Source organism: Apteryx mantelli, chromosome 14 (assembly GCF_036417845.1).
Source record: "Apteryx mantelli isolate bAptMan1 chromosome 14, bAptMan1.hap1, whole genome shotgun sequence".
Classification (NCBI taxonomy): Eukaryota; Metazoa; Chordata; class Aves; order Apterygiformes; family Apterygidae; genus Apteryx; species Apteryx mantelli.
The window spans coordinates 15276092-15292773 of record NC_089991.1 but is presented as its reverse complement, the minus strand read 5'-3'; the positions used below and the strand labels follow the sequence as shown (position 1 = coordinate 15292773).

Below are 16682 nucleotides of genomic sequence, written 5' to 3'. Positions count from 1 at the left end.
TCAGATGTTTTTACTATTTATTTTTAAAAAGAAATAGCTACCTAGTACAAGAATACAAATAACTTATCTGTAGAAAGATCTTCTACAACATTTCTAGCCCTGAATCAAACTAAATCTTTCCTTGTTAATCTTTATACAACCAATTATTTTCTACTTAATCATGATTGTCCTATTTAGTTTTCTTTTAAGCTTATTTATCTAATGATGATCTTGGTAATCCCAAGGTGTTTCTTCCAAATCCTGTTTAATAATTAGTAATCTCATTTTTTCCTTCACAGCCTGCATTCTCTAAAAATCTTAATAATGGCCAAATCTTTGATACTTTTCTAACAGACATCTGACAACCAGAGGAAATTTGTAAGCATTGTTATCATTTATGACAAAACTCCGTATCATTTTATTGTGACACACTTCATAAAATTTCACTCATCTTGGTATGAGCATTAATATTCCTTGAGCATCATACCATGGAGCTCGTAGTTAATTTTCTTCTGTAAATCTGTGTTGATATGGGATCTACATCGCCACTAAAGTTTTCTGTATCTTTGTATTTAAAAAGTATTGTATTCATACCATCCTTTGAAAATGAAATATATATTATTATAATATATAATATAATGCTAATTATAAGTGAATCCTAAAAAAAATATGAGAAAGTCAATAACGGTGAAGGAGTTGTTTTGTACAGTTGTATGAATGGGCTGATATTTGTCTTAAACTGAGCTTTAATCAATGAAACTGCAGCAATTTAAAAGATGCACAATAAGTGCTAGTGCTGAGAACAGGTAATGAAAAGTAAAATTATAAATAGTGGTCTCACATAGGAAATAATATATAATTTTTTATGAATTTGAACAGGCAATCCACAGACACTATAAAATAGTATATATTTGATGAATTATTTTTATTTCAATTTCAAATGGATTTTATAGATTATATAAAATGTGTAATAAAAAGAAATATTGCAGTGGTTTTTGAAGGTAAGCACTAAAACCAACGTATTTTCCCAATAATTTATGTGAAAAACATTACCAAAGAAATTGAATTAATCAGTGTTTCAGTAAAAAACAATTCTTTAAATCTTATATTATGAGGATGAAAGGTGAATAGTCTTCTGAATTGATATATCAATTTTTATTAGGCACAGTCTTCATATGCTTCCTATATGCTTCATACAGATCATGCAGACTTGTTTTTTCATGACCTTTGAAATATTAATAGAAGTCATCCGCCTGAACAACAGCAAAGTGAATTCAAGATGATAAGTAAGCACAGAATGATGAAGAGATCAATTCCTAAATGATGTAATGAATCATATGCTAATTATGGCTGCCTATATGTGTAAAGATATTGACTGGTCAATGCATACTTTGATATCTAACCTTTTATTTAGGGAAGTGTCTCTGAATCTTTGCCTTAGAAAGAAAAAGCACTTCTGCAAAGCTGCATCACTGCAGAACGTAACACTGAACAGATCAGCATACAGGTATGCTCAGGCAGAGCAGGCACGGTTATAGCATTATTTCATTCCCTCATAGTATGATGTGTTGTCTTTTTAGCATCTTTCATTAAATATTTATTTGGTCTAATGCTTCTCCAGAGAACACTCTACTCTACAGTAAACTCCAAGAATAACCTCAAGTTTCTGTTTGAAATTTACTTTGTTTTTCCTTCTTTTTTTCCTCTCGCACATCTTTTCCATGATGGCCTTGTGACCTTTATGCATGCAGTATTCTTCCTCATGAATGGTGAAAGTGTAATACTATACTTACAGCAGGTTTAGCCAGATATGGAGGAACGCACATGTAGAATAGAAAGTATCATGTATCTGAAATATATAAAGATAAACAGATGCACTGTGCTAAATTTCATTAACATAAGGAACTCAGATAACATCTTTCTGCCTTTTTCTAGAACAGACACCAGAACACAAAACAGACAAAACTTTTGGGATGCTTGCAAGTGTAACAATAACCTTTATTTTTTATTAAAAGTCAACTCAAGATATAAAAGTGGAGTTTAGGTTCTGAACTCCAGCCTCTTCACTTCAGGTTTGTTAAAAATTAATGCTCAAAAGGCCTATAATTTAGGAAACTGTTCTGCATGTTTTCTCTGTTATCAGTGAAAAGTGAGAGGCACTTCCATATTCAGGTCTTGGATGGGCTTCTCCTCTTGGGGAGCCAGTTGTCTCCACTGATGGTAGAGGGAGTCTGGGATAACTTGGCTCTGATATTAGCATATGCCCTTCCTAATTTAGTCCTATGTTTAATTTGCCTGTGAAAACCAGGTGGACAGACAACTGTTCAGATCAATAGCACAAATCTAGCTTACATCTCTCACTTTCAGTTAGTGTGGATGCTGTTTATCACATCAGTCAGCACAACTGTTCTGCTTTGAGAACTCAAGCTGCTATCTCACTTGGAGCTGGAGAAAGCTTTCTAACACGGTACCGTGTTGCTCTGTATTGAGATGTTTCTTAGTTCTCTTTGAGTCCATCAGTTCAAACTGGGGCTCCCAACAGTTGCAGGTTAATGCAGGATACTCACCACTCATTTACCACTGTCTTTTAACCATTAATCTAAGAAGTGTTATGTGTGAGGAAGACAAATCCAGCTTTAATTCAAATTATTATTCAAGAATTTGTAGTGTTACCCTCCTTTATCATCCCATCAAAACAAGTGAATTAATAAATAAAACAGAAATTGAGCATGTAGAAATAAATAAAATGTTTGCATTTATTGTATGCATATGAATTTGACAGTGCTGTGTCCTTTGGAAGGATCTGATTTTATTAGAACATCAAAGTCATTATACATAAAGGCATCCTGAAAACGTTATTTAGTGCATAGTGTTTTATGAAGTCTAACTCGTTAAAGAGACAGGTAGGGAAAGCTGGGTGGCTCCTCCAGGAATAGGACAATGTTGCTGGATCCGAAAGATTATACCTCAAAAAGCTATGACACAGACTGTCTTGTCTGACAGCTTTTATTCAGGAAAAGGCCATGGAAAAACTAATAGGAAGGTTAGAAGGATACTAGAAAAACTGTGAAATATGAAGAATGATATGATACTTGCCTGGTCTTTATCTGGCCTTACAACTAGAGTAAATCTATCTGTTTCATTAGTATTAAAACTCCATACATTTCAAGAGTAAATTAGATGCAAGGAAGATAAACTGAACAAACATTGTCCTTAGTTGTTATGGTTGAAACTCACAGGCAATTCCACTATGATGCATTTTTAAAGAGCTATAGAAATGCACGTTTGAGTGCTTTTTTTCTTCCAAATGCATAGAAATGCTTTATCAGCACTTTCTGGCCATGCATAAAACATTGACATGAAAACACAGTGGGATACTCGCTTCTTCTGGCCGAGAAATATCTCTGTACCATGAGGGATTAAACGAAACTCCTTTTTTTGTTGCCAGAATTCATTTCTGTAAAGGAAACGTTGCTCTATCAGACTGGATGCAATTTGAGGTACTGCTGGGCTGGGAATAGTAGAAAGATGCAAGCCGTATACGTGTGTGAAGTAAGCATTCTCTGTAGTTCTGGGGAGCTGAGGGAGATTTTGTTGTTATTATTCACTATAAAGTTACCTAGAGATGGTCAAGTTGAATGGTAAATACATGAACTGTAAGAAGAGAAAAGCTGCACTTACTGGAAAAAAATCCTCTGAATTATAGATGCTTATGCTGATTGTCCAAGGTCATTAAGAATATAATAGAAAACTAAAAAATCTCATGAAGATTCATTTTCTTTTGAGCTTTTTCCATATGTTTTGTTTCTAGATATGCTGGCTGAAATTTTTAATTCTGGATTTGTCCTCATGAGTAGATAAAAAAGGTATAATTTGAAAAGATTTGGAGGTTCATTATCTTTTATTAATGCCCAAATCATTGAATTTCAATAACAAAACTTTGTGAAGTATTGAGTTTATAAAAACTGTAGATAGCACCTGAATAACCAGCATCAATAAATATAATTAAGTTACAGTAACTTAAAACTTGCAAAAAATACTCAGCCACATTGACTTAAATGAAAGAAAATCTTTACGGAGGCCTAGTAGGAAAAACTTAACCCTGGCAATAATACTGGCTTACATAAAATTTAGTAAGTTAAACAAATTGCCTTCAGAGCAAGCTGGTTTGGACAAAAAATAATAATTAATAAAAGAATAAAGAATTCATATGAAGCTAGAACTTCAACTGAATCAACTTTGCCCATAAGTCATCTTTATGGACTTTAACAGGAGGACAAATACAAAAAGTACTTTTGCTCTTGTTGTTTTTTTTCATTTTTGTGTTGATTTTTGCATTATGTTTAGATCTTTCCTGCATTTGTTTTGTGAAATTGCCAAATTTTTTTAAAAAGTGAACATTGTATCAAGGCTAAGCCTTGAAGTCAGGCAGGGTTAATTCCATGAAGTGCATGAATAGACTCTAACATTTCTGTATTAGTCAGGCTTTTAATGATTAATATTTAATAATTTGAATAATTGTGAGAATAATGGCCTTTTATTGAAAACTAGAATAATAGCAGTTGTGTTTTGTGTAAAAGATGTTACTGTTATAAATTATGGAAATGGTTAGGCTTTCTGCTGTTAAGAAGTGAAAAGGTTTCTCAAGAGCGTATCTAAGCAACATGCCATAGATTACTAAAAAGAGAACTCCAAAAGAGCTCTGTAGAACCAGGGTCTGTGTTTGGGAAGCGGCAGCTATGGATGCACTTAAACGTCCAGTCAATTAAGCTATTCTGATCTCAATATCAAGTTGAAAAAGTTAATGTTGGCAGTCAATTATTTCATCAATTATTTCAGCACCCAGCAAAAATCCCAGTGAGAAAGGCCTGATGACCAGGCAAGCTGAGATAAATAATTTTGGTCTTTTACAAGAATCTTTTGCCAGAGGCTCCAAGAAGTTGGGTGGTGTGAGTTTTGACAGAAATGATTCATGAAGACATTTTAGATGCCTCCCAGGTGCCTAGTGTTGACATCCCAAATGCCTAATGTGGCTTTATTTGACACTATGTGGGTCCTGAATTGACAACCAAATTCCTGAAAGTGCTCTTCTCACCTCACATCTTCGGGTTCTGTCAGGCATCATCCTAACTTTCAAACCTTTGTTTCATAGGCAAAATGCTTTTGTGAATCTTATCTTTAGTCTCCAGTAGTTTTCTTTAGGTTCCTAAAATTTAGGATTTGATATTAGGATTAGGATTTGCAGTAATACTCCTCAGAAATCTTTGTCTTTCTATTGTATTTTTCTGTCATCACCTTGAATTGAGCTTTTCATACCTGTCCACCTGAAATTCAAAGTGTTCTTCAACTTAAAAATTCCCATAGAACTGTAAATTGCTGCAAATCAAAAACAACTAAATATTTTAAATCCTTAGGTAAAAACTTCTGTATAATTGCAAAGAATTCATTTATTACTTCTCACTGTCTCTACTTCACAAGGAGGCAGAATGCCAGATTTGAAGAAGGGCATATGGTCTCCAATTTTGGTCTGTCATAATAGAAACTTCATTCTTTATGGTCTGACCTCTAAGAAATAACTTTAAATAACTTTAAACTTTAAATAACTTTAAATAATAATTTAATAATCTTTAAATTAAACCTGTATTCAGCCTTTTATACGTTGGTTAGAAGCACTTCTGTCTTACGTGTTTTGTTCTTTCATGGCTGCATGGATTTGAATTGCTCTTTTTAAGCTGTGGGGACAGGAATTATATAAGGCTTTTTTTGTTATTTCATTTCGTGGCACTTGGGGAAATGTTTTGAGACTTTAGAACTATGTGTCCTATGGGACTGAGCTTACTAAAGAGCAGCAAGTCACTATTAGAAAATGCCTGCTAGTCCCTAAGGATCTTTTCCTATTACCTACCTCTAAATGAATGACTAACATAATGGATTAGTCTTTTCACCCTTGATGCATGACTAGAAGACTTTATGAACTAGGAGGAACCTATTTTGATTTCACTGGTGTTCTTCCCCTTCACTGCTGCTGAATTTTGAAATGCTTTAGGTGCTCGCTAGCATCCAGATGGAGAAGTCTCTGAATTCTTAGAGGCTAACTTCGTTGTTCTCATCCCCTTTTTGTTTAACCTCCATATGTCCCCTGCATAATTCTGCCTTTTCCCAGCATCAAATCTGTGACAAGATCAAAAATGGATCTAGTCAGATAGTAAAGGTGTTCTCAGCTCAAAAGTGCAACTTGAATTTTAACATGAAAATTCAAAGTGAAAATTCTAAACATGTATATGTATAAATGAAGATAAATGTATCAAGTTGTCTTAAGGTTTATACCATAAGGCTGGGGTATTGATCTTTGTGAGACTCCTTTATATTGCCTTTCAAAAACTTTATACTTGCAAGCAATGTATAAAGGGGCTACGTATCGAGAGCCCGTTCCTACGTTCTTAGCAGTTACAGGCTGTAAGGCTGTGTTTGGGTGCACACGGCAATCTTTTTATTTGCATGTTCCATTTAAAGCTTTCGGTTTCTATTCACGTAAAGGTCTGGAGTTTAAGATTTAATTATTGTGAATCTCAGAGACTTAGTTACGATCAAATATGTTTAATTAAATCTATAAAATAGCAAAAGATGTATTTCAAATGATGCAGATTTGAGTTCATTACTGTGCTTCTGATGAGATTTTATTGGTACCAAAAATGGGGAGATGAGACAGTTTGGGGTAGTTGAATGCTCTGATCTCTCTATTGTCTGTAGTGCAGATTAGGGCAACCTCTAGGCTCACTTGGAACATTTTGGAGGGTGTCCTCTACAGTTTTGAAACAGCACCTCTGAAACATCTTTTTGGTAACATCTTATTTACTGAGCCAAGGCTGGTGGAAGCATGTTATGGTCATTTCTGTATCAACTGAGCATTTTGATCACTCACACAATTTTCAGCTAGCCACATGTGACTGCCTTCTGGCTAGCTCAAAGTAGCTGACACATGATATGAAAGAATAAACCATGGATTGTAATTTTTATGGTTTTTTTTAATTATTATTTAAAAAATAAGGCAGAAAACCTTATGCTGAAACAAAATGTCACCCTGGACAACAGTACTAAACCTTTCCTAAGCCATTGAGTGTATCACTTCCTTTTCTATTCAAACACATTAATCACTTATCTTCTCCTGCCCGATGATTCCTGTGTGTCTCTTCCTAAGGCCCTGTGAGTTTTCCCATATAATACCTTCATCTTATTGATGATCATTTTTTCACTGTCTCCAGTTTCCTTACTCTGAAATGCAGGAAAACATTAAGCTGTTTGGTCTCTTTCGTGTCCCATGTGTGCAATAAATCTTATCACAAAAATTCACATTTTCAAAAGATCTACTGAGAATCTGTGTATGTGACATCAGCCTTCTCTGGAACTGCTTTTGTATTGCTTTAATGTTTGACAGAATACTTTGCTACATTATCTTCGTTAGCTTGTGCTCAAATTCTGCGTTCTCGTACCTACATCTTCCTTGGCATATATTGTTCCATACAAAAACAGTGACACTCGAGTTGAAACAAGGTTGCCTGAAAACCCTCAGTGGGCTAATAGATTACCCAGGGGGTTCAATTTCTTCAGAAAATGACTGGCTTCAAGAACTACATATGAGGCTTTTGAGGCTTTTAGACAAACTTCCTGGACGGCTGGCTATAGATAGAGAAAAGCAGAAACCTGTTAGCTGCTTCCCCTTGTTGTAAGCGGATGTTGGCTATGTCCACCTGTTTCTCCACTCCATACCTGATCAAATAGGCCTTATTAGCTACAGACCTTCTCCATACTGAAACAGGTTTCTGATATTTAGGCTGGTAGCTAAACAGCTTCTGTTATCTTTCCCTGAAAATCAGCTCAGTTCATCAGGTCCGATTCATCAGGTGGCACTGATGACCTCCACGGTCTTGTCTGCCCTCCAAAGAGAGATGCCTCGATGCCAATTACTCTTCAAATGCTCTGGTCTTACCAGTTCTTTGCTCACTGCTTCCAGCAGGGCCTCTGTCTGTTTATGCTCCTTTTCTGAGAGTGCAAACTGATGATGGCAGTACTTACTCCATCTTACTTCATATTTCTCAGAGCTGTGGAAAATATCTGCTCTGTTTTGAAATCATCACAATCCCTGTTGTTGCTCCAGTGTGGCAATGGCAGAAGTCAAATACACTGTAATGAACAACCATCTTCACAGGCAAGAGCCTGCTTCTCCAGTGGCTGGATACCAAGTCCTGTGATATTCTTTCCATCTCTTAGATATACAGCTGGTTAACATAAAACTAAATTAAAAAGACAAGAAAATTACTTAATGCAAAAATACATGCCTGCTTTTATAAAAAAATAAATGCCACTGGGACTTTTGATAATGAGCAGTTTCTATGAGAACTGCCTACTTCTTAATTAATTGGTATGTAAACTGTATGAAAATCCCCATTAAAAATCATAGCATATGTTGTGAAACCGTGTCTTTCACAGCCAGTAGATGAAGTCTGAGGGGAAATAAATCAGAGGTTACCTGCAAAGCATATTCTAGTCACTAAACAAACACTCTGCAATTAGAGGTTCAGGTGTTGACTTTAAAAAAACAACAAACAGGCGATTTGACATTCAGACTATACAATAGAAACACAGATGCCATCTTTAAAAAAAAGACAAATCATAGTCCGATAGTTACACAGGAACTTCACACTACGCTGTGCTATTGCTCAGCAGAGATAAGCAAACTGTGAACTAAATAAATTACCGCTAGTGTAAGTTATGCTTCACAAAGAGGGAACAAAGAGAAGATCAAAGGGCTTGGAACAAAAGGCGAGATTAAAACAGCTGAGATTGTTCCCTCTCTTCTCACAGCACCAGCTCTGCTTCCTGCGGCACTGCAAGATCCGGGCGGCGCGTGCCTGGGAGAGTGTCTCTTCTGAGACGGTGCTCTCAGTATCAAACGCTGGAGTTTGTTCTTCCTTCAAAGGACTATACAATAATCAACGGGGGCCTTGTATGTACACTCGTACACATTCCTGTAGCATATGCTGGCAAATACAAAATAATAGTTTAAAACATAAGGAGGCACAGTGCTAAAATAGCACACATTTTGTTTTCACACAAAATTGCTTTTTTCTTTTGTTTCTTTCCTCCCCCCATCTCTGAGGTAGCATTCACAACACTAAAATTACCTTTTATTTAAGAAAAGCAGAACTTGAGAATAATATAAATTCTTTCCTTTTATCCAGTTATTTTAGGAAATTCAAAATCTAGTTCTTGCTTCATCATCATCCATTTTATTGCAAACTTATACTTTTGCAGTTGTCCAGTGTATCAGAATATTTATGTAATCGAATCTCCTTGCTAGCTGAGCACCCATTCATGACTTCTAAACATGAACACAACTCAGTCTTCAGAAGAGAACAAGCACATAGAGCAGTCTCACTACAATTTTATTGAATGGTATAACTGAATTCCATAATGGCAATGTTGAACTGAAAATTGTTGGCTTTCAGTTCAAAACTATTAGACATTTCAGACTGGAATTTGCTGGTTGAGTGTTTTAGGTTTTTCTCCTGAAAAAACAGGATTTTCAGAGGCTGAGTACTGTTCATGAAAACCTCATCTTGTCAAGATCCTGGCATGTTGATGCATAGTTTTTTCATTAGAAAAAATGATAGTCCTCTTCTTGTATATATCCTACCACAGTAAGGGCCTGGTAAGGTGCTGAAGATCCTGTTGAGAATTCTACTGCCCGTTCAAATACGAAACATAACAAAAGACATGAGACATAGCAAATAATTCCAGTTCTTCATGTCTCAGTTATGAAAGTCACAGTGAAAAGCTGGGGCAGCACAGAATTTTCAGCAAAGGGAAGAAAACAAAATTACTTTTTGCATGTCAGTGTACCTCCTTTCAGTCTAGTTTCTACAGGTAGCTAAAAGAGGGATCAGTAGATGAGTGTGTTAAGCGATTAGGACGATCAGGTAGTAAAACTCTTGTATGACTAGTATACAGTTTCAGTACAAGGTCAAAAACTGTCATTCCACTCAAGTCGATAGAGCTATAAAGGGGATCAATATGGACCAATAAAGGGCAGCACTTGCAGTACTAAATCTGTATTATCAATATGTTATTTTAAATACTAAACTATGATCAGTAGGAACATATCTGAAAATCAAGTATTTTTATTTATATGCTTAAATATGATGATAAGGGCTAGTATATTAAAAGAACTTAAGCACCTGAATGTGCAGGTAGGCTTTCAGTGTGATTTTCAGATGTGCTTATATAGCATTTATCTGTATCTTCACATGCCTAATACCTTTATAAGTCTAGCTTTTACTATGTAACTTCAGGGATCTTAGTAAATCTCTAGCAGAAAATCTCTGCTCTTTCTGCAAAAATGGAATGGAAAAGCCAGCCTGATCATTTCTACAGTCACTTCCCTTTAGCTCCTCCCTCTGTGTGTCTTCAATTAGAAATTACGTTTTGATTATATAAGCTATAACAGGTTGCTGCACTAACTAAAGGTCACCAGGTTTGAGCATGGTGTGCCTTGGAGTCAGCACACGGTTGTGTGGATGTGGACATAGATATCATTAAATTCAGTATCAGTAAGGGCAGAGGGGAAGGAATTTGCTCCAGAGAGAGACATTCAGTTTCAAGAACAGGGCATTTCTTAAAGGGTCTTGAAATCTCCTGACTCTCTTACTAGATGTTGTACACAGTGTTTGACTGAATTTGTGTGAGCGGGCTAGATTAGTTCTGCAGAACAGACGGTGTTGTGAAGCCTGCCTGGGACTGAAGTGATACCGGCAGCTAGCTGCAGAGTGACTTGACAAAATAATGGGCTCACTGAGCTACTTCGCAGAGCCCTGTCGCATCAGACCATTACAACCAGTGAGGTGGATCAAGTGGTTACGTAAGACAGTAGAACTAATAGAGTGACTTTATTTGTACTAGAGCAAAGCCACCACTGCATGCCCTTTGACTGACTTTAAGTATCTGGGTAACCTTATAGGATAAGACATTTTCTGGTCCTAAAAAAGTCACGTGATTATTCTGGCGCTGCATATCTCATTTTCTCATATTTTAATATCCAGAAGGGATTCTTTTTTCTTATGCTTAATTTTATCTTTCAACAAATGGAAAGATAGCTGAGTGCCATGTTTCTAAATTCTTAAAGTTCTAGTGAGGTAGGAAGAGACACTTGCAAAGGCAGCCTGAGAGATTATATTTTCATTTTCCAGAAATAGGCATGGGGCTGGCACTCAAGACAGAATTCTGTGTATTTCTGAAACAAGTAGCAAATTGGACTTTGGCAGAATGATAAGCAGGTGGCAGGAGGACACCCACTCTAAATCCCAAATGATATGGGAATGGAGACCAACATGTTCTTTTTTATTTACAGTTCTTTTCAAACTTTGCAGTCACCCACTAACTTCAAAAAAGAGTTTTCAATGATATTGCAATAAAGGCTGTGACTAACTATATCGAAACTCTAAAAGCCCAAAAGACCCACAGTGAAAGCCTTTTTTTGGATCATGATGTTTCTGACAACTGAGATAGACAACTACCTAATGGGAGGGCAGAGAGAAGATGGAACCAGACTCTTCTTGAAGGGGCACAGGGATAGGACAAGAGGTAATGGACACAAATTAGAAAATGGCAAATTGCAATCAGATATAAGAAGACCTTTTTACCATAAGGGTGGTCAAATATTGGAAAAGGGGCTGAGAGAGGTTGTGAAATCCATCCTTGGAGATGTTCATGGCTTGACTGGACAAGTCCCTGAGGAACCTGAACTAACTCGCCCTGCTTCAGGCAGGAGATTGGACTACAGCCCTCCAGAGGTCCCTTATGACCTACAACTATTCAGGTTCTAGGCCACATACTGAATTTAGGCTGAACATTTTCTGGCTCTTGAGAACCATGAAGAAGGAGGTGGAGTTGACAGTGGCACAAAAATTACCTTAGAACTTCATTTAGGCTTGATGTCCAGGCTTTCACTTGAAAATACTGCCCTTAGATTTGGCAGGTACTGAGGCAAATTACAGGGATCAAACCCCAAACATCTTGATGTATTGGAAAAACATAGCAGATGTGCTGATTTTCTTCTGACGCCAGCAAGGGTAAGGGGATTTGTACAATAAGGGTATCACACATCTGTGTTAAAAATAAAGTGTGGAAAAAGAAGCAATTCCATAGGGAAACAGGTATAAACAGTTTATCTGAGTAGTGAAAAGTGATTTTTCTTTTCTGAAGTTGTACCTGGAATGCCCAGCAGCACTCAGAGCTCTGGACTGTGAGGACACCGTGCCATACCTTCCCTCTAGAGGGACGATACCAACTACTATATCTCACTACAGTCACATTGAATGAATCACCTGTATACCTTCCACATGGAAGTCAGCAATCCTAATCATTTTAAAGAAGAGAGCCTGATCCTGCTTCCATTGAAGTCATTTGAGGTTTTAGTCCTTGGAGCAGGGTTGGGTTCTTAAAGGAGTAGGGTCAGGGTTAGGAGACATGAAATTTGCCTTGTAAAGGCAAATACTCAATCCTAGCCTTGAATCTGGGGGTGCTGATGGCAGCTTGTTCCTACTGGGTATTATTCTGTCTGGAACTGTTTTTTCCCCAGAATACTTCCCAGGGCAATGTCTGACCTCTCTGAGAGCATAGTGATATGGGTGAATTTTAAAAACGATTTTTCCTATGTGGGGTGTCTCTGATGCATGAGTATTGCAGTGGTTAATGTGAGGCGATATTAGAGATATCTGTTTAAGGAAATGTAAAGCTTGGGTTTTAGTATCCACAATCTAAGATGATAGTTAAACAATATTTATTACAAGGAAAAATAGTGGGTAGTTTTGATACTGTTTTTTTTTAATGTATTTCAATGTATTCTCATATATATGTTATATATTTGTATCTAATTAAATATGCCCCCTCTCTTTCTGCCATTATTTAAGTTTACCTTACATACTTGATTTTTGGCATTGTTTTGCTTGTTCTTTCCAAATGATCTGTTTTTACCAATATTTGTTGGAACACTAATTTTTTTCATGATATTGAGGGGTATTGGTTATTGTTTCTTTATTCTGTAATATTATACACTTCTGGAGACATAAACACTATTTTTTCTTTCTCTTATCACAGGTTTTGGGGAAATCAAATTCTATACGGATGATTTTACTTTTGCTTGTTGTAAAAATTCCCACGCTACAGTCTTCTAATGTTAACCTGTAAATATTAAGGGAACAATTTTTATTGATTTCTAAGCTCTGTAAAGTGATTTTTGAAAAAATACAATAAACATTCTTGGAAGCAAAGCTTGTTGATATCTCATTAGAATGAAAAATATAAGTTTTGGCCAGGAAAGTTTAGCTAATATAGCCCTGCTGTTTTGAAGTTTATTTTGGACTGTAAACCTAGTTCTGAAGTTTGACATTGAAATTCAGTCAAAGAAATGTGATTACTAAATAGCACGCTTATTAACATCTAACAGCATGCACTGAGAAAGGCTTTATTGGCATAACCCCATTCCAAATGCACTGCAGGATAAGTTTGCTTACATGAGGAGCATGTGGATGTCTGTGCAGGTGACAAATACTTTGGAAAACGACATTAATCAGCTGAAATTTATAAGACGTTTGCTTCTGGCCTTAAACTCCTTGGTCTGGAACGGATTGCATTGGAAATCACTCAGACTGAAGTCTTGAACTGACAGAGAGTTTGTGTGAACACAGTTACTGCACTGTGCAAATCTGTTTCAACATCCATCATTTAAAGGGTCAGCATAAATTTAATTTCTATCAAGCTGTTCTTTTGTTAAATAGTGACCAGTTCATAGAATGATTTTAGAAAGTAGGACCGCTGATAAATATGTATTTTCAAAAGCCTCCAGCCGGTGTCAAACAGTTTAAGAGCTAGAGCTACTCCTTTTTATCACAAGGAGAACTTCCAAGATTGATAGTCCTTATTTGACACAAGTATAATCTGCACGTACACCCAGAGGAGAGTTGAATTCTTATAATCCGTTGTTGCTTCTTTGCATTTAAGTATATGAATGATGTTGATTAGACTTCAAACCTTGGACAGTTTGTGCTGTAATGCTATGAACTTGGCAACATCTCCAGGAGAGAGTGGCCTTTCAGCTTATTCCATTATTTAGAAAGGAAAGAGGAAGAAAATGTGTAACCTTTTACAAATAAATTTTAATAACATTCTGAAATTTGCAAAAGGCCATCAGACCCTGCACCTGCTGCTTTGACCTCTGTTGACCCCTTCTGACAGGAAAATGCACTTAGGTTATAAAAAAGACTGTAGAGCATTAAATAATTTAAGTGGGCAAGTTTACTATTCTGAAACAACCAACTTCCACTCCTTCTCCCTAAAAGAAACCAAAACAGCAAATCCTTTAGCATAACTAAAAGTAATAGTAAAGGGAAAAAAAAGGTAGTTCTTACTAAAAGGTAGCAAGCCATCTCCTTGCTGCTGCATACTTGTACAGCTTTACCAACGTGGAAGGTGCTATGCCAGTTTTTTTATCAGCTGCGAATCTGGCTTGGCAATGGAATACAATGAATCATCAATTGAAGGCTCTCCCTGAACACAGGGAGATTCCTTAAACTGCCTACCTACACAATGACTTCCTTCATACTGAACGATACACAGCTAAGTAGTAGTTTGTATTTGGGTTCATATTCAGGTCTTCATGATCTTACTTCTCAGGCGACTGGGTTATTTTTTTCTACGGACTGTAACAGGCTTTGGTTCTCTGCCTCTAGGAAATAGTCCAACTGGACTGAGAGAAATTCTGAGATAAAGCTAAATGCTACAGGAACTGGTTGTAATAATTTAATATATTAAATTGTTAAGCCATTAGTCTAATAAAATTATATTGATTTACATCCTGACTTTCTCAGCAGTAGTTATACATATATCAATGTGACAATCTAATTTTTCAGTCAGAAACATAAACCTTTTCATATTTGCATGCTATGTTTGCTTTCCATCTAAATAAGTGAAAATAAGTGATTATTTTGAAAACAAAACTACCCAGAGAAAAGAAATAGTTAGGCCTTCAATAGCGGTATGTAGCATGAGCAGAAAGTTAACTTCTTGAATAATTTAACAAAAATTTCATTTATGAAAATAGTGTTCTTTTATTCTATTTCGGACACAAAAGTATGAATTCAGATTTCAAACTTGTGTATGACTGAGCTCACAGATGCAGATGGTTGTAACTAATTTTAGGCTGCATTTCCATTCAGATTAACAGATTCTAATGTTAGAATATTCATGATACATGAAGAGTTGTCTTGAGAAGCAAAAGTTATTTATAAAGACATCAGTATGCTTCAGATGGAAAACTCCAAATGCATTATCTTTTCTCCATACTGGTACCAACATGCTATGAAGCAAGACTGTGTAATACTGATGCCACCAAGCACTATGTCACTGAACACCTGCTTTATACACGGTCTATCTGAAGATTAATTGCTTATTTTGCAACAAAAGCTTCTTGTAGGGAAAACCCAGTTATGAACAGTGCTTTTCTAGATCATTACCCTTAATGTAACTAAATATACAACACAATGATTATTGGGCAACCATACTTAAATACTGCTATTTCCAAGTAATGGAAAAAAATAACAAATATTCTAATGTATTCATTGTCATGGCTTTACAGCTGACTGCTGAGGGAGTGTTTTTGTCTTTAATCAACTTTAGTTATTGCCAAGGTACAAATTTTAAGAAAGATACTATGCAAGTTAAACACAAAGATCAGTATAACTCCAGAACATGCTACCAAAGAAATACTAACATCTGGGGGGCAAAACCAGGCAGATTATTATCTTTTTTTTTGCATTTTGCAAAGGCAGCATACCTGTAAAAGTGATATCTTGGTTGCAGTGCTCTTCATCACTCAAGGTCTTTTCATCATCTAAAGTCTGACAAGATGGTGGGAGAGAAGAACTGAAGTTGTATTTGATCAGAAAAAATTATGAAAAGCAAATGCAATGATTTTCTTGGCCCCATCCTTCAAACTGTTTCCCATGGGAAAACTTCAGCACCCTCAACTAACTCCACAAGCAGTAAGTGTATGTACATGCACAAAATCTTTACCCACGAGCAACTTAGTAGAATGCAGTCTTCACCTGAATGCGGGGCTCAGTACAGCAGAGCAGTGCAGAACAGGAGGAGAGGACATGAAACATTTTTATTTGTGCACATCTAACTGAGACTTTTATTTATTTTTGTATGTAGGCCAGAACAGGAGAAGCAAGCCTATTCTTACCTGCTATGTACCATATTATGTGTGACCACTGTGCTGGAAATGACCAGTTTTCTTCTGCAATATTATTTCTATATGCAGCTGCTATACAAGAAAATTTGCCAAAGAACAGCGTCAAAACTTTGACAAATTTTCTTTTCAAATGTATGTAAAATCTACATTGCTATACACATCAGTTTATAATACCACTGTGTACATTGGTGACTGAATAAAATATTGTTTTCTTGGTGGTGATAGCACATATATTAAACATCTTGGACAAATAAATTGCTGTTATCTGTATTTAATAAAGGCATGCAAATATTGAAGTTCCTTAAAAGTATGTGCTTTTCTTCTCAGTGTTTGGGTCTGTCGCGAAAGGACACTTTACTCGTAAGAGGGAAGCAGCACTACGTTTATTGAGGTAAGA

At 36.2% G+C, this 16682-nt stretch overlaps 1 long non-coding RNA gene across 1 annotated transcript; it reads right to left on the bottom strand.

The window, feature by feature from the left end:
• Positions 1-1155: 1155 nt before the first annotated feature.
• On the bottom strand, positions 1156-15879 carry LOC136993353 (uncharacterized). Its single transcript, XR_010885647.1, has 3 exons — positions 15866-15879; positions 1773-1828; positions 1156-1232 (listed from the first exon to the last, which is right to left on the bottom strand). It is a non-coding gene; the product is annotated as an uncharacterized lncRNA (long non-coding RNA).
• Between the last annotated feature and the right edge of the window lie 803 nt (positions 15880-16682).